A 22,877-nucleotide genomic window follows, 5' to 3' on the forward strand; every position below is an offset into this window, starting at 1 on the left:
TAAATGTATATGTATGTAGGGTAAGAATATATGTGTGTGTATGTCTGTGTGCATAAGGGAAGGATATAAAATGAATTTACATATCGTATGGCCGACCACTTGTTTTGAATGCTATTCGATTGAATGAAACAGGAATATTTGTGTTATTATTGGTTATATACTACGTATTTCGTTTTATTATTGGCATTGTATTTACAAAATGCGCAAGTTTTCAACATTGTTAAGAGATGTTCACAACTTAGTAATAGATATTTACAATGATTAAGAGGAGCAGCAGACGTTTGTCAAGTGGAGTAATTATATGATAGTTAAAAAAAAAAATTATAAATATTTTCAAAATGTAATTCCAATTGCACTTCGACCAGTAGTATTTCCAATTTCCTATTCGAAATGATTTACTATTACACATGAAAACAATACAACCTGTACAGTGTACACACAAAAACAGGGACAACTACATGTTAAGCTATAAATATATAAGCAAACAAGAAATAAATATAATTTGAGATGTTAAAAATGTTGATGTAAAATGCAAACACGTTTGTGGCTAGCAGAAAAAAAAACCAATTGAATTTAATTACATTTAATTACAAAACCAAACCAAACCATTTACATATAGCATAATGTATGTATGTATATACCACGCACACTCTCACACTGATCAAACATAAAAATTGTTACTTTTTTGTTGTTGTATTAAGAAACAAATGTAAGCTACGCATATATGCAGGCTTAATAATTAAGCCTTGCTTTCGCTCGTGTTTGTATTTGCTTATTTATGCGCATAAATTTTGTCATAAATTTTGCATAATATATATACATAATTTGCCAAATGTAATTTATATATGTTCCATTTACGCTAGCATACTTTGCGGGGCGCGAGTGGAGTCAGGGTTAAAACCAACAGCTAAAACTAGACTACATAAAAATACGATATATGCATACAGGACTACAGCCCCTATAATATGAATAGGCAATACATATTATTAAAATGAGCTGCTTATAATTAACATTTAGAGACAACACCAACAACAACAAGGACCACAGCAACACACATATAATAAATAGCTAGAAAAAAGAACAACGATAGCGATGATTATTTTTATACGAATTATAATATAGACATAAATTTTATATTAGTTTCTTTGGGTTAATTTAAATATTTAAATAACTGTGATGTACAGCCCAGAGTGGCATATGGGGCGAATGCGTGATATCCTTTGATTTTATTAGCTGCCAATTATGAGAAGCTAAAACCGCAGAGAGAAACTTGAATTGTCAACTAGCTAATGGTGGTAATCAATTGAAAATTATTTAATTAAAATTTGCATTGAAAATATGATATGATTCGATGTGAAACATGAGAAATCCAGGTAATATTGATGTTAAATAATATTCTTTTTTCTTTTTCATAATAGCTAATAACATAAACAGCTGTGTGGATGTACGTAAATATTATTAAACAACTAAATATAAGCTCTATTAAAATGCCTTCTGACGTTTTATGCTTTTATAATTACAAATAAATGCGCTTAAATCTCATGGATAACATTCAAAATATTTTACAGACCTTATCTAAAATAAATTAACTTTAGTTGCTCTCAGCAATTTGTTTCTCTAACATCACAGAGGCTCCTACTCACATGTTAAGTGACACAGATTCAAGATTCAACACATCTTGAGCTTAAATTTCTAACGCGTTGCTGCTGACAGCTTTTTAAAGCGCCAACACATTTCCCACCTTTTTCAGCTGACACGAGCTCTTGTGCATCTTCTACCCTAATTATTCGCATCGCAGGCTAAAAACCCTGTTAGCTAGCTAAAGCTCGACGACCAAATAAATCCGTGACACCAAAATGTCAACAAGCACCATCTCTCGAGCTCTACACTGAAAAGGCTAATGAGTGAAAGAGCATGAAAGACAGAAAGCGAGAGAGAGAGAGAGAGAGGTGAAAGCATGAGGCGGAAAATGCCTGTGGCATGCTCATAATTAGAAGCATAAATTGCACTCATGAATTTTTGCATATTACGAAAAATTCAAAAAGAAAAAAAAATCAGGCAAGTGAGATTTTATGAATAGAGAAAAATATATTCATATGAGGAGCTCCAGGAATATATCATTGCGCATTTCACTCTAGCTAAGCTAATTAAAACCAAAAATATAATTAGCGCATTAGATTTAAATCAGCTGATTGATAAGAATATTATAATAAAATCAAAAATAAATGAATCAAGTCTATCTGGCAGCAGTTTTGGCATTAACATTTCAATTTGGCGCAAATGTTACGAATCTTCTTGCCTAAATGCGGATACAAAATGTTTGGCAAATTGTCAAACAAAAAGCATTTTTAATTTCCTGCCATAAATTGTTTATGCAAATGTACAATATATAATAGAATCTTTGCCTCTGCCCCCACAGCTGCCACGATTTGTTGCACTAGATAAAAGCAAAAATTGGTTATTTCGACGTGAGAGGAGGGACGGAGGGGTTTTGTTTTGGTTGCGGTTAGGGTATACACATGGTTAATGTTGTTCTTTTTTTTTCATTTTGGTTATAATAAATTTGTTGAAAAGTTAAATAAATAAAGCTACAGTGAATACAAATTACAAATGTTGCGGTTTGGATGAGGGAGCTTGTTGTTATTATCCATAATATATGTTTGTAGACATAAACAGAGTTTCGATATTATAAATAAGATAAGGTTAAATGCATACATGTTGATTTTTGTATATAAATATATATTAATATATGATCAAATGTAGCTCTAATAGATATTTACGATTTTTAGCTGAGCCCAATGCAAGCACCCAACCAGAGTTGTAGCTTACCTGCAAGGAAATAGAAAATAAAATCTTCAATTAGTATAAAAAAACCTTAAATGTTTGCAGCAAATTTAAAATATATACATATATGCATTTAAACATATAGAGAGAGATAGAGAGACAATGTGTGTGTGTGACTTTTCAACTGTGTAAATATAATCTTTTCCCTTAGCGGCCTTTCAGCTTATGCTTATACATTTTTTATCTGACAATTGCTGCGGCGTTTCCAACAGCCGGCATTTAAAATGTACGCCATGCCTATAATCGGTTTAAAAGCGTTGGGGGAAAAGGGTCTATTGAATCCACGCACCAGATATAAATTGTTAGTTAAATGCTTTCTTGGAAAACAAAGCAAATCAGCTCTGCTCCAAGTTAATATACGTTAAAGTCATTAAGTATTTATAGAGATGTTATTTATATTCAGACCAAATAGTGTTTATTGAAGTCTAATAAAAAATATATATAAATAGCACTTACTCAAGTTTTCCCCTTTTATAACAATTAGCTTTTCATTAAAAAAATTCCTTTAGTTTTGATCAGCTATAAAAAATATCCCCATCGCAAAATACATACATCACTTAAAAAGTTTAATAATTAAATATCTGACACATATGGAAACTTTCAGATTAATGTACCAAGTGGGTTAACAATGAATTTCACGTATAATCCTTAAAAATCTCTTCAGTTTTCACAAAGTTAAGCGGCTCGAAAGACAATAAGAGCTTTACACACAAAAAGTCGCAAATTTCTTTTCACTATTTTTAAGCTTTTCGCGCTATTTGACAACCCTGTCAGTTTTTACCGTATAAGTCCAGACCATTTTTTGTTGTTGTTGTCAGTTCTGCGTTTCAGCGCACTTTATACACAAATCTGACACAGAGTGAACTATATATATATATATGTATATACGTATATATTTGTATACAACATATAGCTTTGTATATTTGAATAAATCCATGAATGACGAATTGTTACTGACAATACTTGTGGGGCTTTAGTCTATACTTTGCTGTTATTGTTGTTGTTGTTGTTGTTTCTTTTGCCTGGCTCTGAGGTTGACTGGTTACGCGACTTTTGTTGCTGCTGCAATTTGTTGTTGTTGTTATTATTATTATTATAGCAACCATAAACTGCATTTTAATTGCAATGCATTCGTCGCTTTGTTATATCAGTTTGCTTTGCTTGTTGCAGTTAACCTTGAGAGCGCGCCCCACATAAATCGTTGGCTCGATGCAAAATATATATAACTGCGCTTGCCGTCAATCTTTCATGAACTGGCAAACATATATGAAAAATACAGATATGCGTTGAAGAATATAAATGGTAGTCAATCTACGTATATATAGATACATATAAATATTTACATATATTTTTATCCATTTGCAACAAAAATTGCATATGAAATATTTGCAACTGCGCATGGAAATGAAAAACGTTTAAAATTACTGAGCTGATTTTTTTTTTTTTTACTTTCAATCGAATTGACTTGTGCATACACTTACTATAATTTGAGCTTTCTGTTCTGATTTATTTTCTTTAACATTTATTATGTTACTAGCTGGCCCGGCAAACGTTGCATTGCCCTCTATATTATTTCTAGGTAAAAAATTGTTGAAAGCTATGTTGTTCAGGCTGGGATACACTGATAAATTTATTAATCGGATTTTCATTCAAGCACCTTGTTGTAAACGACATTCTTCGTTTTTTGGTCGGGTGCAAGAACAAATAATGCGGATCGTTTGCCAACACGTGAGCATGCCACGTACAATTGACCATGAGAAAAACACGCATTTTCTAGATTGAGGCCACAAATAGTCAAAGATTGGCCCTGTGACTTGTTGATCGTCATGGCGAAGGCAAGACGAAGCGGGAATTGAATTCGTTTAAATTCAAAGGGCATATCTGTTGAGCTCATCGGAATCCTAGGAATAAGAACTTCCTCATCTTTAAATTTTCCTTTGAGTATCAACGCGTGAATCACATTGCTCATCAGTTTTCTTATCACCAAACGCGTTCCATTGCACAGTTTTGGTTGGTTTAAATTTCTAAGCATGCAAATCATGGAGAATTGCTCTTTTCATAGCTGTGTTCATTTCTTGACGCCGGTCAAGTTGTTCTTCCATATTGCCCATGAAGTATATTTGCAAGAATTTTTGCTGTGCATCTTCAATAGGTTGCAATGATCCAATGCGATGGCAAATCTGGCCTTGAATCTTTAAATTCAAAGCCATAGTTATAGTTATATTTACAAACACTATTTACAGAAATCTAACAAACTACATTATTCAAAATTTTTTTTTGGCAGTCATAGAAAATACAATTTTTAACGTAAATTACCTTAAATATCCGTCTCCAATATTTTCCGCCCCAAATTATGTCATTTGGAAACAGGCATTGTATTTTTGAGTGTTCGCTAGAAAATGTCGTGATTCTAGTGTTTCGCCATAAAGCAGGGAACGCAATGGCTATGGTGACCGCTAATGGCAATGTCACTTTACCACTAAGGCAGCACAAACCGGGCGTTTCACCAGCAAACTTCAATGCGCCACAATGCTGGCAAACAACGTCCATTGGACCAATGCAAACTAAACGATTCAAGCTGTAATCAATGGTGCAATCATATCGAAACGCTGCTCGATTCAAATCAATCCTTGAACCATTTCTTATTGCCATTTCACGGGCTGCCTCTCTTTGAGAAGCACGAATTAAGGCCCTTCTTCCCTGGGTACTAACGCGGAGCCTTTCTCGGGCGATTTCTCGCTCTTCGTCAGATAATTGACTCGCGCTATTCCGTTGCCTAATTGCATTATGGGTCCGCCGGGAAAGATTAGATCTTCTAGGACGCGGCATTTTTATTAATAGTAATACTGCCCTCGCACAAAACCATATAAAACAATCGAGAAATATAAATATAAATAATTTACACAAATTTATGTTTGAGACAAACAAATACCTGAACTTTCGAGATATTTAGCTTTTGTAAAAGTCCAAAAATACAATTTTTAATAATTAACTTTTTTTTTTTAAATTTCGAATTTTGAATTTTGAATTTTTTATTTATTTTTGATTGTTAGGTTTTAATCTTTTGATTTTTTTTTTAATTTTTGCAGATTTTTGATTTGAAATATTTATAAAGTTTAAAAGTCCGAAAATATAAAAAGCCAAAAATACACTTTTTAATAATTACCTTCTTTTTTTTTTAATTTCGAATTTTTAATTTTTTATTTATTTTTTGAACAGTCAGGTTTTAATCTTTTGATTTTTTGCAGATTTTTGATTTGAAATATTTTTCCTTTTGATTTGAAAATTTTTTTTTTTTTTTTTTTTTTTTTTTTTTTTTTGAATAGTCAGGTCTGCTCGAGGTCAGGAGACCGTAGACTGACTGACTACATTTGTTTATTTACTTCTACACTATTGTCAAAACTGTCACTGTTACCAAACCTACTGGGTATAAAAAAAATTTGAACATTTGGGGAAAAAACCGCGTTTTTCAAGTATTCGGCAAATTTTTTCAGTATTTTTAAGACCCTATACTAAACTCGTTGCGGAGACAAATCCAACAAATCAAAAACCATGAAAATTGGTTCAGCCCAAATCAAGTTATAAGCAGCCTTCACTTTTACACAACTTTCTTTTATATATATAGATTCTGATTTTCAAAGTTAAATATATTTACGCTTGGTCATTACTAAAACTTAAGTAAACATTTTATTTATTTATTTTTCCTCTCGCATATATTTAGTTTTTTAATATTTTTTTTCTTTTTGTTTTCCAGAATCGAATATTTTCTTTACATGTTTCCTCCCATTTTTGTTTGCTGTGAAGCCAAGCGTCATATAGCTCATATAGCTCATCAGAATGTGAACTCTGAGCAACATACTCGCTCTATAGGTAGCCACATGCATAAATAACTTCCTTTCATCGATTTTGCGCAGCTCCACGAGGACAAACTGCACAGTTTGGCTGTATGAATATAATTTAATATGCGTTAATTATGCCATTTATGGCCAGTCGAAACATCCGAGACATATGCGTTCAATTGCCATCGTTAAGAGGTCGCATCAATTTTTAAATGGCTTGTGGCTTAACCAGAGCGTGCATATATATACAGGCTATTAAAATGGAAAACTTTGCGATTTACACCCAACTCACGACAGAATTGCTATTGACAACTATCCACAAAATGTGACAATACCCTCCAGGTTGACATACCTTTAGCTTGCTAACGTCCGTTAACTTCAAATATATAATGCACGAATTTTGTGCCTTGTCCTAAATGTAATAGCAGAAACAATATAACAGAGTCAAATCAAATAAAATTTTCTTGGGATCAAATGCTTCGAAATGTTTTAACTTGTCCACAAATTTGTTTTATAAATTTCCTTCTTTCATTTCGACTTGGAAGTTAAAAGACAAAAATAAAAATTTGCTCAATTTGTATGTAAATTTGTAGAAATTTTGATTTTAATCGATCTAGAATATGTAAATTGAATTTCAAAAATGTCAGCTTAGACTGAGAAAGGAATACAATTTAAGCGAAAAAAGAAAATGAAATGAATACTGTACATCAGCTAATTTAAAAAATATTTATTTAAAGCTTATTGACAATATCAACAAAAAGCAATAATAAATAAATACATTAATCTTAAAAAAAAAAGTCAATAGAAATCAAAGGCTATATTTTTATACTTATCACTTGATCATAATAATGTGATTTGTTAGTTGAAATTTCGCTTCATTTTAGCAACAAGTTACACTTTAAAGCACAAGCATCTTTACTGCATCAAGTTTGATAAGAATACATATATTTCCACACACACACACACACACACGCTCACCCATGCAAAAAAAGAGAAGGAACTTTTGGGCAAGTATAAAAATTCGTGCAGCTGGGAGTTTGGGCAAACCGAACAAAGCGAATGTTGTCAGTTAGAATAGCAGAAAAATGCGGCGCACATGACTAGCAATAATAGCAACAACAACAACAATAACAACAACGTGGACAGCTATAGCAACAATTTCAACAAGAGAAAACAACAACAAACATAGTACAATGCACAATAACAAATAACAAATAATCGAAATCGTAATAGAAATTGGACTTATCACACACATACACAGCCAAGACATGTATGTGAGTGTGTATGTGCATATAGTCTACTTTCGGGCCAAGATTTTTCGCCGTCTTTTTACGCGAGCAGCAACTTTATCCGTATGTCGAAATCATACAAATACGCAGAAAATAGTTTCACATGTTTTTTTTTTTTTGATAAGGCAGCAAAATAATATCAAACTTGGAATGCCCTTATTATCTTCTCTATTACATATGTAACATATAGAAGTTGTATAATAAAATAATTTTATATAAATGTTAATTTCAAATATTGAAATTACATTATAAAATACTGTTATATGCCAATATTGCAAATGTTAAATTAAATAGAATATTAGTTGATAAAAAAACGTCCTATAGAGTATAGAGTAGCTGCTAGTCCTTATTTTTTGTTCTTAGCCATATCCGTATAGTTTTTTTGGGGCGCCAAAACGGATATGTAGGTTGTATAACTATGTGCTAGTCTGTGTGTGTGAGTGTGTGTTTTGCGGGTGTGCGATATGTGAGCCGTAACGAATTGCCGCTATGCCCATTGCAGCAGTCGTTGCTGCTGTTGTTGTTGTTGTTGTTGCTCGTCTAGAGAAACAGCGAAATGGCAGCTCAAGTACAAAAAGTTGGCGAGACTCAACCGCAGGCAGAGCATGGCAAAGCCTTTAGAGGAGAAAAGAGAGGCGGGCTGACTCTCATGTCGAAGGACGAGCAATGGTTGTGCTAGAGCGAGAGCAGGAGGCTTACGGTAGCTGAGCAACTTTTTAGCTATTAGCGAAGCACACACACACACACACACAAACACTCGGTTATACAAAAAGCAGAAGGGTTACACACATGAGACGGCCGCTTTTTCGTTCACTGTAAATATAATATTTTATTGTACAATAAATACAGAAATGGCGCGTTGCTTCGCCTTGGCCAGAAAAAAGGATTCATAACATGAAATTGCTTTTCATGATGGCACAAAAGAACCCCAAAATACACACACACACACTCACATAGACAGATGTACACACATGACTAGGCTTATATAGGGGCCAAAAATGGTATTTCTTATCCTTGTTGTTGTTTTTGTTACTTTCTCAGCTTAGATTTTGGTCGGCATGTGCCCATATTAATAGCTAGATATGTCTGCATAGAAGGAGCATTTCATAACTATGACGAAACTCACAAGAACTGCACCGTCATAGATATTACACTATTACTAATACCCTGGGCAAGAACAATTGATTGAACTGCCGTCAGCTAGTTGAAAGGAGACGTTAATTAACAAAATTTACATGATTAAGCAAATTATATATTAAGCAAAAGATACCACAAACATAGAACAAACTATTCAAGTAACACCTCTTGAAATGATCCAAGCCCAGGGTATCCAATGATATTGTGAACCACATTAAGGCGCCTTAGATAAGAGCTAAGCTGCCCACAAGTTGGATGTAATGAGAAATATGAGAATGCGTCCCACATTTTAGATCCACACATATTATACATATATAGAAGCATGGTCATAAAATCTGTTTGGGGGTCAATTAAGCCAAGGGGAAGCCAAAGATGTGCTAGTGGGAAACCATATTCCCTCAGCGAGCTGAACAAGTTTAAATATGCAAACAGTTTCTCATTAGTGAAAACTAGCATAAAAGTATGTAGACACATCATATGCTAAATTTCTATTTCTATTACATATATAAGCAAATTCATAATGGAGTCAATCATCCCTGACCTTTTATTTTTATTGACTTTTCCTGATTGCTCGCTTTTCAAAACCAAATTCGTTTCAAGCTAAAATTTATGCCTGAGGCTTCGTGTGTCAAAATTTGGACGTAAACAAAACGTGTTAAAATTCGTAAATATTTGCAAACATGCCAAAAATACGCCCGGGCGATTTAGAGAATGCCAAAAAGCATTGCTATGAGTTGGATCAAATGCTAAGCAAAAATTACTGAAATAAATTACATTTCTATGCTGTAAGAAAGATGCCGAAAGATGCCAAAGCACAAAAGGGGGCACAAATTTTGCTGAAATCCGATATGAACATTTATTTAAAGCGAATTGAACTTTGCAATTGGGGAATTCGGACTATTTATTTTAGACAGACATCAATTATTACCAATGTTTAATATTTATAGCTCGAATGACGTAAATTCATCATTGTATTTCTGGAAATTGGTTTGGCTTTCTTTTGTCATTTCGTTTCGAATAATTTTGGGATTGAATATAAATGGAAAACAAATTGGCGAATTACAAAATTTATAATTCGATAATGATATACATATTTTTAGCATAAGCTATTAATACTAAGTTAATAAATACAGCAACAAATTCAATTGAGATTCGAAGAATGAATTTGTTTCCCTTGTTATTTATTCAAATTTGACTTTCATATCGACTGTCTCGTAAACATTATTTTTCGCAGAAAATCAACTTTCGTATTCAGCAGCAGCATCCAATGGGAGTAACTTTTTTATACGTTTCACAGCAACAATGAGGAAAAGTGTTTTGGCTTGGTAAAATCAACAGCTGCTCTATTTATGTAGCTGCCACACGCGCTTTTGGACTCGAGGCAACAAACTTGTTGTCGCCGTTGTTGTTCAGTTAAACAAATACAACAACAAAAACAATCAACGCTGTTTCAATAATCATATTGCGGTCGTCTCTGTTGTTGCTCTTGTTGGCTTTTTGCTTTTGTTGTTGCTTCTGCAACACTTTTTAATTTTTATGAGTCCTCAACACTTTTAATTAATATTGCTACACTCAAAGCAGCAGCAGCAGCAACAACAGCTCGTTGAAATCATTAATTGAAATTTAATTACGCTTGTGCAACATAGCAGACCACGCCTCCTACACTTCCCGCCTTTCAAATGTCGGCACGCTCTGCGCAATGCTAAATTGTTTGTCTATCGCGAATGTTTTTACAGACCAATTTGATTAGTAGCATATCAAAACAGCCGACTGGCGAATACACTACATAAATACACCCTGACGTATCTAAGAGTTTAGCATAATATTTTAACACAGTTGACAAACTCAAGTGAACTCTTGACAGTGTTTCGCTTTCTGCACTTCTATGCCTGTGGCATGCCACGCCCCCTGCTCTGCCTTCAGCTATGTTTCATACGCTTTGATGCGCACCACAACGCTTGACGCTTGACGCTTGGCGCTTCGCTGACGCAGCTTTCCGGCCTTGTCCACACGCGTTTTTTACCTGCCACGCTGGGAGCATGGAGCATGGGGCACCTCAAATAGGTAACAGAGTATGTGATTTATGGCTCACACATATATGTATATATATTCATTTATTAGGCGAATCAGTTGATACCCTTTGCCTAGCATTGGTAGCAATTTTTGGATGATCTCATTGAAACACTCAATCCCAACCCTCACTCTAGGCAATTATTCATCTCTTTCATAATTCAGTTGAATTGAATGAGATATGAATGAATGAGGACAACCGGGTTATATAAATGTTTCTATTTCAAGCGAAGAAATGAGGCAGAGATTATATATTTACATATATGCTGATCCGTGACACATATGATGCAAACTGTGTGAGAGCCAATTCTGAGTATATTTGAAAATGACTCGCCGAACAGTTACTGAAAACTTGCTAAGCAAAGCTTAAATCTGATATTGCTAATCAATCCCTACTGTAAGATGTTTGAAGGAGATGTTTGGCTTTAGTAACTTTGCTAAGGATATTTTTAGAAGGGAACTATGCTAAGGTAATTTATTGAAGGGATAAGAGTGCAAACCTTATCATATGATTTAGTAAATCAGTCTCATATAGTATTTTAATGAGCAACATCATAACTATAAATTATTTTTATTGAATACATTTTTTTTAGAATTTAATTTGAAAATTTTTTAAAATGTCAAATCAAATCTTTGACCTATTAAATTAACTTAAGTTTCACTCTATTTATTTTAGCATAACTTTTTATTCAATAGCAGCGATTGAATTCTGCTTAATATTTGTCCATACTAAAAATTATTTTGTCTTGTCAAATATTAATTTATTTTTCCATATATTTTTGCAGACCCTACGAATAACTCTTATAGCACTTGCATTCGGCATTACAAGATACAGACATATATACATACATTAGTATATGCCAGCAGCATGTAATTATGTGCCCAAAGTGCTTAAAGATACTGCTCAAGCAAATGGGAGCAAGCAGCAGTTGGGTACAAAATAAATTAAGAAAAAAAAAAACATAAAAACATACAGTCCAAAAGGAAGCCCAGCAGACGATGACGGTAAAGAAGAGAAGCCGAAGACGCACTCTGGCAAGAGCAGACCCCAACCAGAGCTGCCGTGAGTGGAACGAGGTATATGTATATAGGTATATACGTATATGTATATGTATATGCAGGGTATACATATAGAAACTCTGGTCGCTTCACCTTGAACTCAGCTAGTGAACTTCACAGGCTGTCGGCTGCCATGACTGGACTGAATCAGAAGCAGAGCTGCGTGCGTGCGTTTGTGTGTGTATGTATGCGTGTGTGTGTGTGTGTTAAACAGGTAAGCAACTGCACACGAATGCTTTGCATGTGCTAGTGTCGGCCAACTGGCAGCCTGTTCGAGTCGTTTCCTTTTAACAAAAAGAAGTAGACATTAAAAAAGAGGAGAAAAAACAACGCTTTGTGCGTGGTTCCTTTCTAGCCCAGAGCTTTATACACATGGCCCTGTGGTCGGCCTGCCCTTAACAGGTTTTTCATAACAAGTTGGCAAAAGCCACTTGCGGAAATCGTGTGTGCGCCGCCTTTAGATTTCGCTTGTCAAGGTTGCACAAGTGGCAGCTGTGGAGACTCTCCGAGCCGACCCAGTTAAGAGCCTGCTTAACCTTTCAGACGACACATTGCATGACGAATTGAGTTTTCATTTTTATTGAGATTATATGTATTATGACACACATTCAAGGATTGTGGTAACAGCAGGCGTTAAAATTTTGGTAATTCAATTAAAGCAAGCAAGAGCGAGAAGCTCAATTCATATGTACGACAGGTTATCCTGTAATATAAGCAAATTTCATAATATTGCACTGATCGGTCGATAGAGAAAACAAACATACAAACATTGCATAAAGGATGATCTGAATAATGTGAATATTTTGAATATCTTTTATCTACAAATGATATATAATATCGAGTTTACACAACGATTATCCGTTGATACATATATTGTATCGTTATTGAAAACATTGACCTTTTTGCTATCCAGGGTATTCAACGAAGCTTATACATTTGCTGCATGTTGCATTTATCACAGCACATTCGCAGATGTGTCGAATGAAGTGTTAAATGACTCTAAGGGCGAATTTTTGTCAACAATAAAAATTAATTGCGTTGCAAATTCGTGCAAGCCATATTCGACTGCAATTTAACATTTGGTTTTTTTAGTTATTTATTTAATTTTTTTTTTCTGAGTGCACTTAAAATGTTCATGGTAACATCAATCTGCTACAACTAGTCTGTGTGAGTGTGGGTGCACTTAATTACATTTAATTTGCCATAAAATTGTGTATTGTAATGCATGCCAAAAGGGTTTCTTTGGCTTCAATTGAAAACGTGCTGTGCATCCATAAGATACAAATTTTTCGTTGGCCACGTCAAGCAACACAAACAAACAACAACAATTTAACGCCTGAGGCTTGTCTTACATATCTATAGAATATACATATATACATATTTTTTGAGGAGTCATCGAGCTTTGGGCGAAGCACAATTTCCAGCAGCTGTTCCCTAAAACATGTTTATTACATTTCAATATCATTTATATACATGCATACAATATTTTGACAAGGTCATGCACTCGCTATTTGCAAAAGGATTTATGACAACAAAAGTTAGCATACAGATTTATATTTATATATTTTATCATATTCATCATTTTGTTTAAAGTCGCACGCATGACATTCAGACGCTAAGTAAATCGAGCTTGAAGTTGAATAACCCATAATAAAATACATACATATATCAGTGTATAGATACATTTATATGTATCTACATAAATAATATAGATATATGCATATGCACGTTGACTTAAATGCAATTCGATGGAAATCCGCTGTTTGTTTAACACTCTGAATCATGATGAATGGTTCCGATTGAGTTATGCATGTATATTTTGAATAACGACGACATGCATCGTGTTGATTTTTTTTATTTTACCTTCAATTTGAATGGATTATTTTGACTTTTACAAAGTAAACTATCAGCTGATTTAATAAGCAGTCATGGTAAAAAAAAAAAAAAAAAATTATATGAAACAACAATCAAAACGGAATATTTGAGTTCAAGTGAAAACATCAAATTTATGGTCCACTTTTCGCTTTTGAATATGAAATTCTGTTTTCTATTCGATAATTCCAACTAGGACTAATCGCAAGAGCATACAAATGAACATTTATATGTATTTTTAAGCTTTTATTTTGAAAAAAACTTAAGAATCGAATCATTTCTAAAGATACATGTAAGTGTAGCAAACTAAATTTGAATGCATTCAAATCAAATAAATTATTAAATATTTTATGTTCACTGTCGCAGATTAACAAAATATTATTATATATTAAATTCTCTGATTTAGTTTTGCTACGTAAAATATAAAATATTTAAAATAGAATTTCTGAATTCTCCTTCGAGAAAAGAGAACATGCCTTTTCATTCCCATGTTATGTATGTCAAATGTTTGTCAATACAAATAAGAACCTGAAAAAAATGCGTCTACAAGAGAAAACATTTTTACAATGCGTTTTGCAAGTGGAAAAATGCATTAGGCAACCGCAACGAGCTGAAAATTGTTTTTTTTTTTTTTTTTTTCTTTTTTGTAAAGCTTTTGTTTTATGCACATTTTCATTTTTTGATGTGTGGAAATGTGCATTTGCATTGAAAAATAGCTGCAGCCGCTTTGTACTCAACATTCAGCTACATCATTACAATCACCATCATCATCATCATTATCAACATTATCAGCTTCTATTGTTCCATAGTTGTTGCTGTTGCTGTTTGCTGGCTTTTGAGCGCCATAATTGGAAACATGTATATTCCCTATTGTGCGGCAGAAGAAGAAGATGAAGCAGCAGCAGCAGCAAAAGAAACAGTTCGCTGAGCTGGGTGGCAGCTGATGATTGCAAAGCAAACAATGCCAAGTCAGTGCCAGTGGCAACAACAGCAACAATAGGCGCTGCCACACCCCCAAGCCGCCTACGCCCCTCTCTACCCGCTCGCAGCCAAAGCCAAATAGCCAACAAACAGAACCCCCCAATTCGCAAAAGGCCTCAGAGCTATTGTATAAATGTTGTGCGCGCCATTTGGCAAACATTTTTATTATCATGCAACACATTGTACAAAGGCAGCTAAAGTGGGATGAGTGGCGATGGCAGAGCAGCGGCAGGCGCAATTTGTTGCCACAGCTAATATTGCACTAAAGTTTATTAGCAATCCAACAACAGCAGAACAGCAACAACAACAACAACAATAGTATATGTGTCACTCAGCAGACAGTTAGAAAAGCAAAATAATACAAAATTAAAAACAAATAAATAACAAGCGTATTTAATAGCTGTCGAATATTAAATACCCTTAAACACATATCAATACGATTTTCGGATAGTTAACTGTTCTCATCTTGGCTAATAATAATAATATAGACATTATAGAAAGTTTAATTTGAAAATCATACGTTTTCCTTATTAATAAAAACTATTTTATCGAACACATTGGTAAAATGTCTTGAGAATTAAACGAAGCTGTTAAAAATCTTACTAAACTATACGTAATACTTTAGCAGGGATTTTAACTATATTACTCAGATCTCTGCTCAAATGTGTTCTCTTCAACTAACATCATAAGAATGTCATGCTGCGTAACAGTTTTGTAGTACTCTACCGCAACCAAGTAGCTATACAAATTCCAGCTTCTTCATTTTGTGTGTAATTTCCTTAAAAGCATAAAAACGATTTGCCAGAGGCAGAGCCAGCAGCAGCTTGTTTTGTTGTTGAGAAGCAAAAATTGTCAATCTCTGGGTAAATGCGGAACAGATGCGACCAAATCGCACATTAAATCGCTGCTTGCAACTGTTGCAGTTACTGTTATTGTTGTTGTCGCAACAGCAGGAGCTGCAGCTATGTAGTCGCCAAATATGGCAAGTGAGCAACACCAACATCAACAACAACACGTACGTGCAACATTATGTAATCTACGTTTATATATTTTTTTTTGTTTTCTTTTTCATTTTTCGTTTTGACCAAATGCATTTTCAATGCAATAATTTATGAAAACTGTAAAATGTTTGATCAAAATGTTGCAATAATTTTTTGTTTGATTTTTTTTTTTCATAGAGATAACATAAATAATGTATGGGTTCACACAGCTCATAAATGTTTAATGGAATGTCATGCCCCTAAAATGCAGTAAATTGTTAGCGAGCAAAAATCAGCTGAATCCATTGAGGCGTTCAGATGTCAGCGCATTCGTAATTGAAACATTTTCAGTTTTGATTTATACAATAAATTTATGAATTGTATGCCTGCATTGATAACAATTTGCAAGCAGATGGAATTTGAATTTAACAAAACAAAAATCTAAAATGCAAATTTGAAAATATGTCGGCGATAGACAACCTAATATACGTACTTATATATATATAATATGGTCGAATTAAATTATTAAAGTAAGAAGCCAAATTCCATTTTTAAACATAAAAACAAATCAAATTGTTGTTGACAACCAAAATCGTTTTAATTACAACACGTCTTAATTATTAAAAAAAATTAATAAATTTAAAAATAACCTGACTGACTTAACGCTTGATAATAATTGCCTTTTTGATTTTGATTTTTTTTTTTTTTTTTTTTTTTTTTTTTTTTTTTCATTCATATTTATCTATATAAATTCCAGAATTTTATATGCTTCCATACAATAGAATTGATTGCGGCTGCATTTCATAATGCACAGAAATCCATATGTAGTATATGCCTTTTCACAAGGCTGCTTTATATGCATGCTGTTGCATATCCTGACGAATGAATTGCTCCTTGACTGCTGATTATTATTCCACAAAACTGACCAGGAACATTTCAACACAAACTGCGAATCCTTATGCACGCCTCAAGGGAAGGAGAAGTCACGCAGAGCAGAAATTTAACGGAAGTCGTTTATTTTATGCTGCTGACATAACAATAAGAATGGGCCTTCAAATTAAATGGACAGCACGAAAACAGTGTAAAAGAGAGACAGAGAGAGAGAGCGACAAACAGAGAGCGGGGCAGCCATGCCTCTCTCAAAAGAGAAACATAAGCCTTTCAATAGCAACAAACATACAAGACATATTTCCATAATGTCAGTTTGGCATTCGCAATTTACTTTTCAAGCATTCTTCTGCTTTTTTCAACTTCCTGCACTAGTTGTTATCTAATTTAGTAACATAGAAAAAAAGAGAGAGCTAGTATAGAGCCGAAAGAGTCAGTCAGACTTTTAGGTTTTTTATTTGTCTTTTTGGCCTATTCAAGCCAACGGGGCGGTTTAAATATATCCGGCAACATTTTACAGGCGACTGCAGCTGTCATTGTTCTGCAAGTCTTTCAGCTATTTGCAGTCATTAATTATGAAAAAATGTTTTTCGTATTGCTTTAGCGGAATCCTACAGGATATATATATATGTATTTACTGCAGTGCATACAGCTTCGCGCAATTTGCCTAATGGCTTTTGCCATAGAAATCTATTTGGGGTCAGCAACAGCAAGAAAGCTTTCACAAAAATTAATAACTATACTATACTATATATTCGAACTTAGCTGGGCTCCAATTAATAATTAACCCACATAATAATACAAATAAAAGCAATAAACGATAACAATCCATAGCTCGGGTTACGTATTGTTCAGGTACGTTAACCTCCCACTTTTCAAGCAAAGACCACAGTCAAAACAAATGACGAAAAAATTCAGAGTCAAAAGGCGAAATTTGTAAAATATGAATCATTCATATTATACCTATATTACCTGACCAATATATATGCATATTGTGCCATATACATGAATATATATATATTTATCAATCTCCAATTTAATGTTTGAACTTTTATTTTGGCCTGTAATTAATTGAGCCGCCAGGTATGCGGAGGAGCTATAATTTTTTTTCACTGTTAACAAACATTAAAGACAAAACAAAAATGCCAAAAATATAATAAAAATTAAATAAATAAATAAACCTGACCAGTCACAGCCAGTTTAAGCTTTTGCGATATTCGCTTTTCGTTACCTTATTTATTTCATATTATAACGAGGAGATTCGGATGACTGTGACAAAACGTCATCGTTCCATCAATAAGGCGTCATGCATTTATAAAAATACAACAAATATGTAAACTTTTTTCTCTTTGGCCATGCATTGTAAATTTAAAGCTTATTGAAGTATTTTTCCTTTTATATTTGAAGAGGTATATTCATTTCTATATTAATTGTCTGTCGAATCGAAACCTTTTTCTTGGATTTCTGAATAGAAGGCTAGTAATTTGTTCAAAGAAATAGTTAATACATTAATGAATGAATAACATTTATTAAGCCGATATTTGATAGATATACTCCTTACATATAACAATAGATTCCAAAATATTTCATTTACGAAAGTGAAATGAGTAAGTAAAACATTTCGGTGCTTTTGAAAGGAGAAACTCGCGCATACCCTCTTATATAAAAGTCTCTAGATTTGACTAGGAGAGGCGTAGCAAATCGTAATGAGTATTCAGTAGTCGGTAACGCCCGACTGTAACGTTCTTGCTCTTTTTGGGCATAACCCAGTGTAAGAGGAAGAGATTTAAATTCAAGACTAAGTTTGCGCAGGAAAAAAAAGTTTTTTATGGAATGCCCACATCCAATAAAGGCAACATATTAAATACCTGTATTTAACTTTCGATTTTGTTAAACAAAAATTACTTCCTATTTTAGGATTTTTTAATATAGTTTAAATCATTTCAATAAATAGGCTAAAATAAAAATGGTATAAACCAACAAAAAGCAACAAAATCTGCTTGAAAACTCTTTTACACTCAATTTTGTAGTGCAGTATGTAAAATAGTTCCGGTGATTGCTTAACCCCAGAGCTCAATATAACAGACAGTTACAACAGTGCAATAAATGTTATAGCTTTTGTTATTATAGACAACTATAAAACGAACGCAAAAAGTCAGGTCACTTAAATAGTTGTAGTGGAAAAATTGAACATTAACATTATTACGAGGCACTCGCAACTGCCAAGCGGCAGTTGACTTCGAATTGCCAGCAATCTAGAGATAATAAACTTACAAATCACACACGGAAGCCGCGAGAAAGAGTTAATGCTGCATAATCTTGAAGAAAAACAACAAATCAAGAAGACGAAGAAGAAGAAGAAAAGGAAAGTGCAACTAACAAAGCATATTGCGCAATGTCAACACCCAGCTTTGATATAATAAAAAACAAAACCTGATGAATGCTCAGATCTTGTTTTTCTAAACATGATAAACTGTGTGAACCAATTGGCCAAGACAATGTTTAGCCGCAAATGGGGGACAACACTTCAGACATTTATCATTCGCCGGCAGACTTTAGCTTCTTGTTAAAACTTATCAACTAAATACAAAAGCGAATTATATCAAAATGATGTCCATTGTTAGGCAAATTAGTAACATCCTATATATATAGTATATGGCATAAATATCTTTGATTTGAAATTGTGTGGCTTTTATTATTGTAGCCAAATATCATCGGCTACTTCATTTCAGGCGCTCGCCACACGCTTCGTCACAGTGAGCTGAAAATAAATGTACAAATTATGCTAATTTCGCATTTTGCATTTGTTGTCTGGCGTTGCTTTACTTAAATTTGTTGTTGATTTGCCAAAAGCAAAGACCATAAAAGAAACCGAATCCAATATTATTTATCTTTATAAATTGCAAGAGAAAGGCATCTGCGATGTGAGTAATTAGATTTGGTTTGTCAAATATGTAAGATAATTGCAAGTGACAAATGTCTTCCTTTTGATTAACGAGTATTATATATTATATATCGACTATATATAAGCTAATTGTATTAGTGAAAGGAGCAGCTATTATTTGTTTATAGTGGATACAACTCCAAACGATATACTTATTGATATGTTGTCGATAAATTTAAATATGAAAATGTTATATAATACTTTATCTAATAAAATATTTAGCGCTGATAGCAGCTTTGCTAATTCTCTTACATTTTATTAACACTAATCTACTTTGCTTTCATGATGTAATTAGAGAAAAATATAAATCATTGTTTCTTAAAAATCCTTCTATCACAGCCCTCATGTACCGAGATTGAAAAAATTAATATTAAAACGTAATGTTTTTTATTAATAGCACATTTTAAAACTCCCAAAAATTTGTTTTGTGTTCTTTTCTGTTTTAAAACAACATTGAACATACTTCGACCTAGCTAGGCGCTATTCATTACATTATAAATAATATTAATTGAGATTGACATTAAAAAGGCTTGAAAACTAATGACAAAAATAAATAATAACAAAAAAAATTGAGTGGTTAAATCTATTATGTGGTCAGTTTTGGGGCAACGGCGTCTCGAATGGTGCCAATTAACCCAATTAACTTGATATATTCATAGCATGCATATTTAATACAGCTCGTTCATCGATAAAGCCAGCCCTAACTTTGTTTAAAAATACCAATAAAAGTGCGCATAAAATTAGCATAAATTATGTTACGAATTTGCTCGTGACAGGTATTTGGTTGTTGTTGTTGTTGCTGCTGCTGCTGCTGCTGCTGGGGCGTTGGTGTCGTGGTCCGACAAATAATGTCTTCTATATACATAATTATAAAGAGACTGACATATATAAAGTGTAGGCATTTCAGGTAAGTTGATTGAACGATTACGCAAATGAATGCCAGAGCCACACGATGAAAAAGAAAAAAGGAAAATATTGGAAGCACCGCTAATTATTTCTTGAGGGCAAAAACTTGAAGCTGTGGCTTGTTGAAAATAAATTAATTAACTCGTGGCTAAGTTAAGCTGAGCTAAAGACCAGACGCCATCTAATTAGTCTGGCAGGCTCTTGATGTTGTTGTTGTTGTTGATGCTGGTTATTGTTCCTGCTGCTTTTGTTGTTGTTGTTGTTATTGTTGTTTCCTGTTCATGTCTAGAACAATGTAAATATGCAGGATGCATCTGCGATGAGCTATTATAGTAGTACGCATACTAGGTCAAAACTAATTCAGCAGCAGCTCAGAAGGTGTCCAAAGGAATTCTATCGAATGCGTATGATTAAGATCAAAGTATTAGACATAGATAAGGTCTGTGTGTGACTGAATAGAAGCTGTGATATATTAGTATGAGCAAAGCAGGAAACTTGAATTACAATAAAATCAGACTTATTTTGCAATAGCATAAATGTGGTCTTATTATATCTGCTAATCTATCTCAAACCCCAACTAATATTATAAATAAATGAAAAGCTTATAGGGGAATGCAAGAGTGCGAAAAATAAGTCATAGCTCTGGCTCTCGACATAAGCACCTGATGATGAAGTTGGCAACGCGAGCATGTTGCCAATGCAGTTTATTGCTCTCCCTTGGACGCATATGAGCCCAAGCAGAGCATCGCATATCACCACAAATTCTCAGCTCCACAATAAAATTCTTGAAAACAGAAAAAAATGTGAGGGTAGGTTGCGAATAGATGGTAGAAAATATTTGTTTGAAAATTTTGTTATTTTTTGCATTTTACTTGTGCTGTGCTCGGTTAAAGGGCAAGTTATGCGTACAACGTTTTTTAGCGCCTCCGCGAAAGCCCCAACTGATGACAAATGCATCCCCAGTGAGTGACGTGTGGGGCCAACTGCTGGGGCACGCTATGCAACAATGGCAACCCGAAACAGCAGCGCCAACGGAGCGGCGAAGCTGCAACATTTCGCGCCAATTGCAGTTGGATTTTTATGGCACATTCTGCGGCAACCACTAACTGCATTTGGCAGTGCGCTTCACTGGCCACAAACCTACAATTTTGGCCAAGCCATAAAAAAATAGTAGTAGAGCCCAAAGGGATCAGAGGCCAAGGCTGAAACACCTGCCATTTCTACAGATTCCTATTCATTTTTCTTCTTTTTTTTTTTTTTTTTTTTTTTTTTTTTGCTATGCACATAAATCGAGTTTTTCTTAAAGTCTTTTAAACGCATCTTTAATTTGTATTTCCTTTGGTTTCATATTCAACTAAAAACCCGTGCGTGTTTTTCACATCTTGCGTTGGCGACAACCAAAACAGTGCGAGCAGCGAGGGAGGGAGACAGAGAGAAGACTTTGGTCCACGGTCCATAATACGCACTCGGTCTTTTCTAAGATTTATATACACATGTCAGTAGTTGAGAGCAAGTTCCCGCACTTTTGAGATGTCCATGTCTTCTGCGGGTTAACCATGGAAATTGATTGCGGGCAGCAGCTGTTGAATGTTTGGAATGATTTTCGATTTCGTCGGTCTCTTCTTCTAGTTTTTTCTTGAGTTAATTTTAATTTTCATTTTTTTATGTAGTTTGTTTTTCATGTTTTGCCGGAAGCATGTGTGCTTTAATTTTTCTTCGCTTTACAATATGTTTTTAGCATACAAGCGAATAGCTTAATGTGTCAAAAGGCAAATCTTGGGAAAGGGACTCTCACTTGAAAGTAGCACACATTTTTCCCAGCACAAAGAACATCTTGTTGATGTATGGCAATGCGCAGCATAAATTAGTTCATTGTTGTCCGAAGAGCTGTCAAATGTCAGGAGGCGCCTCTGCCCCGCCTCGTTTCGTCACGCACCACACACCACAAAACCACTTTGCCCCTCTCAACGACGCACTCAAAACTTTTGGCTCTTAATAAATCAACAGCAAATATATATAATGTTTCAGTCGTAGAATTTTAAATACACTTGCTCATACTTTTAAGATA

General features: G+C 34.0%; 1 protein-coding gene and 1 long non-coding RNA gene across 7 annotated transcripts in view; both read right to left on the reverse strand.

Annotated features, from left to right (window-relative positions):
* The window catches only part of msi (RNA-binding protein musashi), a 139,772-nt gene that overhangs the window by 48,040 nt on the left and 68,855 nt on the right, over positions 1-22,877 (reverse strand). The gene's annotated exons all lie outside the window — the stretch shown is intronic.
* On the reverse strand, positions 4,443-11,726 carry LOC149270520 (uncharacterized). Of its 2 annotated transcripts, XR_016270411.1 has the most exons (4): positions 7,036-11,726; positions 5,777-6,935; positions 5,161-5,690; positions 4,443-5,036 (listed from the first exon to the last, which is right to left on the reverse strand). It is a non-coding gene; the product is annotated as an uncharacterized LOC149270520 (long non-coding RNA). The 2 variants fall into 2 exon arrangements; XR_016270409.1 differs by having other exon boundaries at positions 5,777-11,726.

The sequence above is a fragment of the Drosophila arizonae genome, chromosome 2 (assembly GCF_054131065.1).
Source record: "Drosophila arizonae isolate 15081-1271.41 chromosome 2, UAZ_ARI_1.0, whole genome shotgun sequence".
Classification (NCBI taxonomy): domain Eukaryota; kingdom Metazoa; phylum Arthropoda; class Insecta; order Diptera; family Drosophilidae; genus Drosophila; species Drosophila arizonae.